Source organism: Rutidosis leptorrhynchoides, chromosome 3 (genome assembly GCF_046630445.1).
Source record: "Rutidosis leptorrhynchoides isolate AG116_Rl617_1_P2 chromosome 3, CSIRO_AGI_Rlap_v1, whole genome shotgun sequence".
Taxonomy (NCBI): Eukaryota; Viridiplantae; Streptophyta; class Magnoliopsida; order Asterales; family Asteraceae; genus Rutidosis; species Rutidosis leptorrhynchoides.
In genome coordinates this window covers 320,144,644-320,154,217 of record NC_092335.1, presented here as the reverse complement: position 1 = coordinate 320,154,217, position 9,574 = coordinate 320,144,644, and positions in this window count along the sequence as shown.

The window sequence follows — 9,574 nt, the reverse complement described above, 5'->3', positions numbered from 1 at the left end:
GATTACGGGTCCGGAGATAATACAAGAAACTACCGAGAAAATCATCCAAATTCAACAAAGATTGAAAACCGCCTAGAGTCGACAAAAGAGCTACACGGACAGTAAAAGAAAAGATATAGAGTTTGAAATTAGAGAAATGGTCATGCTTAAGGTTTCACCTTGGAAAGGCGTTGTTCGATTTGGTAAACGGGGGAAACTAAATCCAAGGTACATTGGACCATTCAAGATTATAGATCATGTCGGACCAGTAGCTTGCCAACTGAAGCTACCTCAACAACTCGCGGCTGTACATAACACTTTCCACGTCTCAAATTTGAAGAAATGTTTTGCTAAAGAAGATCTCACTATTCCGTTGGACGAAATCCAAATCAATGAAAAACTTCAATTCATTGAAGAACCCGTCGAAATAATTGATCGTGAGGTTAAGAGACTTAAACAAAACAAGATACCGATTGTTAAGGTTCGATGGAATGCTCATAGAGGACCCGAGTTCACCTGGGAGCATGAAGATCAGATGAAGAAGAAATACCCGCATTTATTTCCAGAAGATACGTCAACACCTCCAACTGCTTAAAATTTCGGGACGAAATTTATTTAACGGGTAGGTACTGTAGTGACCCGAACTTTTCCATGTTTATATATATATTAAATGAAATTTTTATTTACATGATTAAGTGTTTCCAACATGTTAAGCAATCAAACTTGTTAAGACTTGATTAATTGAAATAGGTTTCATATAGACAATTGACCACCCAAGTTGACCGGTGATTCACGAACGTTAAAACTTGTAAAAACTATACGATGACATATATATGGTTATATATATAGTTAACATGATTTTATTATAAGTATGTATCTCATTAGGTATTTTAACAATGAGTTATATACATAAAAATGAGACTATTAATTTAAGAAACTAGAAAATGATATATATAACGATTATCGTTATAACAACGTCTTACTAGGTACACATGAATCATATTAAGATATTGATACACTTTTTTAATTATGTTAAATGATAAGTAAATATATTATTAAGTGTATTAACAATGAAATACATATGTAAAAATAAGACTACTAACTTAATGATTTCGAAACGAGACATATATGTAACGATTATCGTTGTAACGACATTTAACTGTATATATCATACTAAGATATTTTATATATCATAATATCATGATAATATAACAATTTAACATCTCATTTGTTATAATAAACAATGGGTTAACAACATTCAATAAGATCGTTAACCTAAAGGTTTCAAAACAACATTTACATGTAACGACTAACGATGACTTAACGACTCAGTTAAAATGTATATACATGTAGTGTTTTAATATGTATTCATACACTTTTGAAAGACTTCAAGACACTTATCAAAATACTTCTACTTAACAAAAATGCTTACAATTACATCCTCGTTCAGTTTCATCAACAATTCTACTCGTATGCACCCGTATTCGTACTCGTACAATACACAGCTTTTAGATGTATGTACTATTGGTATATACACTCCAATGATTAGCTCTTAGCAGCCCATGTGAGTCACCTAAAACATGTGGGAACCATCATTTGGCAACTAGCATGAAATATCTCATAAAATTACAAAAATATGAGTAATCATTCATGACTTATTTACATGAAAACAAAATTACATATCCTTTATATCTAATCCATACACCAACGACCAAAAATACCTACAAACACTTTCATTCTTCAATTTTCTTCATCTAATTGATCTCTCTCAAGTTCTATCTTCAAGTTCTAAGTGTTCTTCATAAATTCCAAAAGTTCTAGTTTCATAAAATCAAGAATACTTCCAAGATTGCAAGTTTACTTCCAAGTTTTCTAAATCCATTCCAAGTAATCATCCAAGATCAAGAAACCTTTGTTACTTACAGTAGGTTATATTTCTAATACAAGGTAATAATCATATTCAAACTTTAATTCAATTTCTATAACTATAACAATCTTATATCGAGTGGAAATCTTACTTGAAATTGTTTTCGTGTCATGATTCTCATTCAAGAACTTTCAAGCCATCCAAGGATCCTTTGAAGCTAGATCTATTTTTCTCATTTCCAGTAGGTTTATCCAAGGAACTTAAGGTAGTAATTATGTTCATAACATCATTCGATTCATACATATAAAGCTATCTTATTCGAAGGTTTAAACTTGTAATCACTAGAAAATAGTTTTGTTAATTCTAAACTTGTTCGGAAATAAAAGTTAATCCTTCTAACTTAACTTTTAAAATCAACTAAACACATGTTCTATATCTGTATTATATGCTAACTTAATGATTTAAAACCTTGAAACACGAAAAACACCGTAAAATCGGATTTACGCCGTCGTACTAACACCGCGGGCTGTTTTGGGTTAGTTAATTAAAAACTATGATAAACTTGGATTTAAAAGTTGTTATTCTGGGAAAATGATTTTTATTATGAACATGAAACTATATCCAAAAATTATGGTTAAACTCAAAGTGGAAGTATGTTTTCTAAAATGGTCATCTAGACGTCGTTCTTTCGACTGAAATGACTACCTTTACAAAAATGACTTGTAACTTATTTTTCAGACTATAAACCTATACTTTTTCTGTTTAGATTCATAAAATAGAGTTCAATATGAAACCATAGCAATTTGATTCACTCAAAACGGATTTAAAATGAAGAAGTTATGGGTAAAACAAGATTGGATAATTTTTCTCATTTTAGCTACGTGAAAATTGGTAACAAATCTATTCTAACCATAACTTAATCAACTTGTATTGTATATTATATAATCTTGAGATACCATAGACACGTATACAATGTTTCGACCTATCATGTCGACACATCTATATATATTTCGAAACAACCATAGTGTAGTGACCCGAACTTTTCCATGTTTATATATATTAATTGAGATTGATATTTACATGATTAAATGTTTCCAACATGTTAAGCAATCAAACTTGTTAAGACTTGATTAATTGAAATATGTTTCATATAGACAATTGACCACCCAAGTTGACCGGCGATTCACGAACGTTAAAACTTGTAAAAACGACATGACGATATAGATATGGATATACATATGGTTAACATGAGATTATGATAAGTAAGTATCTCCATAAGTATATTAACAATGAGTTATATACATATAAACAAGACTACTAACTTAAGGATTTCGAAACGAGACATATATGTAACGATTATCGTTGTAACGACATTTAAATGTATATATATCATATTAAGATATATTAATATATCATAATATCATGATAATATAATAATTTAACATCTCATTAGATATAATAAACAATGGGTTAACAACATTAATTGAGATCGTTAACTTAAAGGTTTCAAAACAACACTTACATGTAACGACTAACGATGACTTAACGACTCAGTTAAAATGTATATACATGTAGTGTATTTAGATGTATTAAAATACTTTTGGAAGACTTCAAGACATATATCAAAACACTCATACTTAACGAAAATGGTTACAGTTACTTTCCCATTCTTTTCTTTCATCAAGAATTCTAGTCGTATTCTTACCCGTATTATACACAGCTTCAAAACGTACTTACTATGGGTATATACCAATAGGAACTAGCATGGGATTCCACTCTTGATTATGTCATGTATGAATAATCAATTTTAACTTCTACCATGAGCTAGTCAACTAACTAGAACTCCTTTTAACCCCACTCACCACTCACCAATTACCACTCATCATTCACTCCATTTCACTTCCAATTCTCTTTCTAATTCTCTCTCAACACACACACACACTATTATGAACGTATTTTTCCAGTAGTTAATCATCATCTTCATCAAAAATCACTTCAAGAATCAAGCTATAATCATCATAGGAAGAACACTTCAAGAACACTTCAAAAATCCCTTCAAGTTTACTAATTTACTTCCAAGCTTTCTAATCCATTCCAAGTAATCATCTAAGATCAAGAAACCTTTGTTATATACAGTAGGTTATCTTTCTTATTCAAGGTAATATTCATATTCAAACTTTGATTCAATTTCTATAACTATAAACTATCTTAATTCGAGTAAAAATCTTACTTGAACTTGTTTTTGTGTCATGATCCTACTTCAAGAACTTTCAAGCCATCCAAGATCCTTTGAAGCTAGATCATTTCTTGTCACTTTCAGTAGGTTTACCTACTAAACTTGAGGTAGTAATGATGTTCATAACATCATTTGATTCATATATATAAAACTATCTTATTCGAAGGTTTAAACTCGTAATCACTAGAACATAGTTTAGTTAATTCTAAACTTGTTCGCAAACAAAAGTTAATCCTTCTACCTTGACTTTTAAAATTAACTAAACACATGTTCCATATCTATATGATATGCTAACTTAATGATTTAAAACCTGGAAACACGAAAAACACCGTAAAACCGGATTTACGCCGTCGTAGTAACACCGCGGGCTGTTTTGGGTTAGTTAATTAAAAACTATGATAAACTTTGATTTAAAAGTTGTTATTCTGAGAAAATGATTTTTATTATGAACATGAAACTATATCCAAAAATTATGGTTAAAATCAAAGTGGAAGTATGTTTTCTAAAATGGTCATCTAGACGTCGTTCTTTCGACTGAAATGACTACCTTTACAAAAATGACTTGTAACTTATTTTTTCGACAACAAACCTATACTTTTTCTGTTTAGATTCATAAAATAGAGTTCGATATGAAACCATAGCAATTTGATTCACTCAAAACGGATTTAAAATGAAGAAGTTATGGGTAAAACAAGATTGGATAATTTTTCTCATTTTAGCTACGTGAAAATTGGTAACAAATCTATTCCAACCATAACTTAATCAACTTGTATTGTATATTATGTAATCTTGAGATACCATAGACACGTATACAATGTTTCGACCTATCATGTCGACACATCTATATATATTTCGGAACAACCATAGACACTCTATATGTGAATGTTGGAGTTAGCTATACAGGGTTGAGGTTGATTCCAAAATATGTATAGTTTGAGTTGTGATCAATACTGAGATACGTATACACTGGGTCGTGGATTGATTCAAGATAATATTTATCGATTTATTTCTGTATATCTAACTCTGGACAACTAGTTGTAGGTTACTAACGAGGACAGCTGACTTAATAAACTTAAAACATCAAAATATATTAAAAGTGTTGTAAATATATTTTGAACATACTTTGATATATATGTATATATTGTTATAGGTTCGTGAATCAACCAGTGGCCAAGTCTTACTTCCCGACGAAGTAAAAATCTGTGAAAGTGAGTTATAGTCCCACTTTTAAAATCTAATATTTTTGGGATGAGAATACATGCAGGTTTTATAAATGATTTACAAAATAGACACAAGTACGTGAAACTACATTCTATGGTTGAATTATCGAAATCGAATATGCCCCTTTTTATTAAGTCTGGTAATCTAAGAATTATGGAACAGACACCCTAATTGACGCGAATCCTAAAGATAGATCTATTGGGCCTAACAAACCCCATCCAAAGTACCGGATGCTTTAGTACTTCGAAATTTATATCATATCCGAAGGGTGTCCCGGAATGATGGAGATATTCTTATATATGCATCTTGTTAATGTCGGTTACCAGGTGTTCACCATATGAATGATTTTTATCTCTATGTATGGGATGTGTATTGAAATATGAAATCTTGTGGTCTATTGTTACGATTTGATATATATAGGTTAAACCTATAACTCACCAACATTTTTGTTGACGTTTTAAGCATGTTTATTCTCAGGTGATTATTAAGAGCTTCCGCTATCGCATACTTAAATAAGGACGAGATTTGGAGTCCATGCTTGTATGATATTGTGTAAAAACTGCATTCAAGAAACTTATTTTGTTGTAACATATTTGTATTGTAAACCATTATGTAATGGTCGTGTGTAAACAGGATATTTTAGATTATCATTATTTGATAATCTACGTAAAGCTTTTTAAACCTTTATTGATGAAATAAAGGTTATGGTTTGTTTTAAAATGAATGCAGTCTTTGAAAAACGTCTCATATAGAGGTCAAAACCTCGCAACGAAATCAATTAATATGGAACGTTTTTAATCAATAAGAACGGGACATTTCATGAGGCATGGACAAGATTTGGAAAGTTATTAAGAGGATGTCCGCAACATGTTTTAGACACCTGTCAAATAGTACAAATATTCTACCAAGGATGCGACATCACTACAAGGAAAGACATCGATATAGCAGCTGGTGGTTCTATTAAGAAAAAAATCAAAACTGATGCTTACAAAATTATTGATAACACTGCTTCCCACTCACATGAGTGGCACCAAGAAAAAGATATCGTTAGATCATCTAAAGCAGCTAGAGCCGATTCTAGCCATGACTTAGATTCCATTTCTGCAAAGATAGATGCTGTCGAGAGACGAATGGAAAAGATGACCAAAGATATCCACTCAATACGAATTAGTTGTGAGCAGTGTGGAGGACCACATTTGACAAAAGATTGTCTCAGTATTGAACTAACAATGGAACAAAGAGAGAATGTTTCATATCTAAACCAAAGGCCTGGAAATAATTATCAGAATAATTATCAACCGCCAAGACCGATCTACAATCAAAACCAGAATTATAATCGAAATATTCCATACCAACTGAACGTTTTTAATCAATAAGAACGGGACATTTCAGTTGGTATCCGAGCGTTGGTCTTAGAGAACCAGAATTTTGCATTAGTGTGTCTTATCTAGTTTGTTAGGATGCATTAGTGAGTCTGGACTTTGACCGTGTTTACTTGAAAAATGATTGCTTAACAAATTTTGTTGGAAACTATATATTTTTAACATGTGAATATTATGTGATATATTAATCTCTTAACGCGTTTGATATTATGTGATAGATGTCTACCTCTAGAACAAGTCCCATTGACTCACCTAATAATAATGAAGAGTCAAATGTAAATTGGAATGATTCGTGGACTGATTCACAAGTTCCCGAAGAGGAACCGGAAGAAGAGTCAGAACCGGAAGAAGAATCGGAACCTGAAGAAGAATTGGAACCGGATGAAGAAATAGAACCGGTGGGGGAAATAATAAAACGGTTAAGTAAAAGAAAATCCTCAACCAACCGACCAAGGTTAATTATAGTCAATGGTGTTTCCGCCAAGGAAGCAAAATATTGGGAGGATTACCAATTCTCCGATGAATCGGATTCCGACGAGAATTATGATGATGTTATAGAAATAACCCCAACTGAATTTAAAAAGGCAAAAGAAAATAATATGGGAAAGGGCATAAAAATAGAGAAATCTAATTCCAACCCCGATGAACTTTATACGTATCATCAACCCCCGAAGTCCTTAAGTTGTAACAATGACCCGGGAACCTATAAACCACCAGGTTTTTCTAAACCAATGTGGATAACGACGGCTCGTATTAGGGGAACATCATATATCCTTAGAAACTTGGAAAAACGAACCAAAATCGAAGAAGAAGAAACAAGCGAGTCGGAATAAGATAGTTGTATTCATGTGGTGTAATATAAGTAATATAGTGTGCTTATGCTTTATGATATATGTAAAAATTGCTTGTATTAATAAGTATTTTTTTTTATGAATCTAACTCTTGTCTATTTTACAGTATAAAAACACAAAATGGATAGACAACCCAATATTTTAAGAGACCTACCCGGAGACATGATTGATGAAATCTTGTCTAGAGTCGGTCAGAATTCTTCGGCACAACTATTTAAGGCGAGATCAGTTTGTAAGACATTCGAAGAACGTTCCAAGAATGCCTTGGTTTATAAAAGGCTTTCGTTCGAAAGATGGGGGATATCACATTGGGAAATCCATAAGTTACGATGTGTTTACTTTGACGCATATATTGCGGGGAACCCAAATGCTATTTTACGCAATGGGTTAAGAAATTATTTTGACTCAATATATCCGAATATTGGACTTCGTGATTTAGAAAAAGCGGCTAACATGCCACATAAAGAAGCATGTTATGCTTACGGATTAGTAATGTTCGCTTCTCACCAAAGTGAGAACAAGAACATCGGGCTACAACTATTAAACAAAACGTTCCCACAAGTGACGGAGTCGGTAATTGGGGTAAGAAATGAGGTTTTTAGATTGTTACGGGACTGTTGGACATTACGTAATCCTCGTCCCTTTGACGACGTTACAACACGATGTCTTATCAATGGCCATAACGGTTATGTTCCACAAGACCAAGGATGGGAAGTAATACTAGTAAAACCAGAATGCATGACTTGTTTCTGGACGTATGAATTACGTGTCTTTATTGCCTTTGCTGAACGACTTGTGTACTAGCTAGAATTATCTTCACAACCATCTTGTATCAAATTTATTGTGTGCTATATTTCATGCTATATGTAAAATAAGCGGTATTGTAAGTTTGTAAAATATTGTGTAAAAGTTTGAACGCGAAATATTATTATAATCAGTTTTTCATATAGAATTGTAGTAGTTGAATTGTATATTAGCTACTAAGTATGAACTTAACGGGTAGGTACTACCCGAATTTAAATTTATAAAACGCTAATATGAAGAAAAAGCTTTTATAAATGAGTTCATATTATGCTACGAAATACTATTAACTACTCTTAATATTCTGTATGATTAACTTGTTCCATTTGACTATTTTGAAGGAAATGGCACCGACTACTCGACACACCGTGAATATGAATGAAGAGGAATTCCGTACTTTTATAGCTTCAAACATAGCCGTAGTACAGGCTGCGCTACATACCAACAATAACCTTGGATCTAGCAGTACAGGAAATCGTGTAGGATGCACCTACAAAGAATTCACTGCCTGCAAACCTTTGGAATTTAATGGAACCGAAGGACCGATCGGATTGAAACGGTGGACCGAGAAGGTCGAATCGGTGTTTGCCATAAGTAAGTGTACTGAAGAGGACAAAGTGAAGTACGCTACGCATACCTTCACAGGTTCTGCGTTAACATGGTGGAATACCTATCTAGAGCAAGTGGGACAAGACGATGCGTACGCACTACCGTGGTCTGTATTCAAGCACTTGATGAACGAGAAGTACCGTCCCAGAACCGAGGTCAATAAGCTCAAGACAGAACTTAGAGGGTTACGAACCCAAGGATTTGATATTACCATGTATGAAAGACGATTCACAGAATTGTGCCTATTGTGTCCGGGAGCATTCGAAGATGAGGAAGAGAAGATCGACGCGTTTGTGAAAGGTTTACCGGAAAGAATCCAAGAAGATATAAGTTCACACGAGCCCGCCTCCATACAACAGGCATGTAGAATGGCTCACAAACTAGTGAACCAGATTGATGAAAGAATTAAAGAACAGACTGCTGAAGAGGCCAATGTGAAGCAAGTCAAAAGAAAGTGGGAGGAAAACGGTGATAAGAATCACCAATACAACAACAACAGCAATTACAACAATAATCGCAACAATTATCCCAACAATCGCAACATCAATCGCAACTACAACAAACGGCCCAACAACAACAACAACAGCAACTACAACAATCATCCCAACAACAATAATAACCGCAACAA